This window comes from Nematolebias whitei, chromosome 2 (assembly GCF_014905685.2).
Source record: "Nematolebias whitei isolate Nwh7 chromosome 2, NemWhi1, whole genome shotgun sequence".
NCBI classification, from domain to species: Eukaryota; Metazoa; Chordata; class Actinopteri; order Cyprinodontiformes; family Rivulidae; genus Nematolebias; species Nematolebias whitei.
This window is the reverse complement of record NC_056499.1, coordinates 13,652,321-13,655,054: the sequence shown is the minus strand read 5'-3', so window position 1 is coordinate 13,655,054 and position 2,734 is coordinate 13,652,321.

Sequence of the window (2,734 nt, the reverse complement as noted above, 5' to 3'; positions counted from 1 at the left end):
CACGTCTCCAGGTGTCTTCTTCATGTGAGACGCTCAGGTCAGTGGGAACACGTCTCCAGGTGTCTTCTTCGTGTGAGACGCTCAGGTCAGTGGAACCACATCTCCAGGTGTCTTCTTCATGTGAGACATGATCTATGGGCAGGAAAACTCAAACAAACATTTTACAGAAGAACAACGTGCAGCTTCAGCTTGTTGACTTTCAGCCTGCATCTTTAATTTCAGTGAGATTAATTCAGTTCATTACACGATGTTGTGTGAAATATATTTATTTATTCATTTGTTTATTATTTACTTGGTGAGTCAGACATTAATGTTAATTATGACAGACAGGTGAGTTAAAAGGTGCAATCTGCCGGCTGGGGGAGCTTCTTTTTAATCCTTTCGGATGAACGGCGCCCTGTGGGGGCAGGTGGGTGTTCAGCTGGAGGTCCGACAGACCGAGCCGGTCCGACCCTGATCCCAGGTGTGGATCTGCCCATCCTCAGCGGGGACACTGGGGACCAGATGGCCTTCTTCCTCGAAGCCCGGGGCTCACTTGTCTTTGACACAGTGTGTGTTTGTTGTGCAATGACAGGGGAGAAACAATATGGCCGTCATGACAACAAGCTGGGCTTCTATGATCCTGCTGGTAAAACTGTGTTTGTCGTTGAGCTGAAGGGAGAGGGAACGGGTCGTGTTGGTTCCCTAAGACAGAGCAGCGTGATGAGATAAACGGTGGTTTGGATCTCCTCCTCTTCTTCTGAGCAGAGCTTCACTGAATCTTTTTTAAACAATCATCAACACCTTCGTACAACAAGAAAAATCTCAGTCCACTCAGCCGGTCCTCATGTTTGACCTCAAACTGACCAGGTCTCAGTCAGGTTCTACACAACAAGTTCCACTGAGTCATTATTTATTCAACAGAGCCTGGTTCCTGGTCCAGCAGCAGAACCCTCAGTGGTTCTCTGTAGGATTTAAACAGTCTCTCTCATGGTTCTGGAGGAGTTCTGGTCCACTCTTCTTTCCATCACTGAGGGTTCTGCCCAGCTCTCTGAAGTTCCACCACAGCATCTCAGTCAGGTTGAGGTTCTGGACTCTGACTGGGCCATTGCAGCACCTTGGTTCTGTTCTTTCTGACCCGCTCTGTTGTAGATCAGCTGCTGTTTGGGATCTTGGTTCTGTTGGACCCAGTTTGGTACAACCTGCAACTGTTGGGCAGACGGACCCACATTTGACTCCAGAACATTTTAATCTCCAGAGGAGTTCCTGGTCCACTCAATGACTGACAGGAGCCCAAACCATCAGCCCTCCACCACCGTGCTGACATCTGGGAGGAGCTGTTTGCTGCAGTGCATTCTGGGTAAACATCTGTTCTCTGGTCTGGTTCTGGTCCTGAAGTCTTGTGGTTCCTTCAGATGAAACTTTCCAAACCTACCTGCAGAGCAGCCATGTTGTTTTTAGAGGGGTCATGACCTTTGACCTGCTGATTGAGGCCTGTAGAGTCACTGCACAGTCTGACCTTCAGGGTGAATCATCAGAACGATGAACTCTAAACTATTTTTTTCAAGCTGATGGACAGCAACAGCTGCACCTCCGAGGCCATTGCTGACATCTTTCCATCTTGGCGTTGTGCTAAAACACCTGACCAGACCTTTAGTTTGTGTGTTTTTGTTCACTTGAGGTCAGATTTGCATCACGATGTAAAGCCTGAACAGAATCCAGCATGAAATCCTCTCTCTGTGACGACGAGGCCCTCCGCTCCTCTCTGAGGTTGTTTCAGGACAGGAGTCTGCCTCTGATCCAGGACACCGCCCTGGTCTGAGCTCCCTCAGACACCAGCCCAATGAGACACGCACCCTTCAGGACAGCAGGGACAGACGTTCTGTTCCACTTTCTTATGATGGTTTAAAGATCTGTCGTGTGCAGAAAGTAGGTGCACGTGTGCTGTCAGGGAGGGAGGACACCGTGCAAATGTCTGTGAGCAGGATGGAAAACGGTGTCACCTCAAACTGTAGGAGGTACCATTCACTCCGACGGTTCTCTGGCGCTGTGGAGATGAGCACCCTGCCAGTTCTCCCTTTCTGCTACATGTTTCCATGGCAACGGTGCTCCTTTTTTTAATGAAGCATTAATCCAGCGGGGGACCTGAACAAGAAGACATGTTGGCCACTGGCACTAGCTCAAAATATTGTTTGTGTGTGTGTGTGTGTGTGTGTGTGTGTGTGTGTGTGCGTGCGTGCGTGCGTGCGTGCGTGCGTGCGTGCGTGCGTGCGTGTGTGTGTGTGTGTGTGTGTGTGGGCAGACTGTAATTAATCAGGCTGCCAATCAGAGCACGAGGCAGGGCAATGTGAACTTTTTGGTACCGAGCTCTTACGTCGGAGAGCTGATGTAAAATATGCAACACTGGAGTAAAAACAGATAAGGATGGAAAATAAAATAAAGACATTTAAAGAAATGCGTTAAGTTCAGCTGCTCCGCACCTCACAGGAAGTTCAGGTAAAAACTGCTTCATGGTGCAGGTTTACAACAGATATATGGAAAATACAGAAAATACTTTGAAGATATAAAAAAACTGGAGCAGCTTCAGAAATATGACAACATAAGCAGTTTTCAACACACACACACAGATCCTTTTAGCAGATGGCTGCGTCCCTCAGCCTCTGACCATATTTTATTACACTTAATATTTTCTGCTGAAACACTCCAGAAATTTTATGATTTAAAAAAAATGTTTTTTATGAAAACAGTTTCTGAA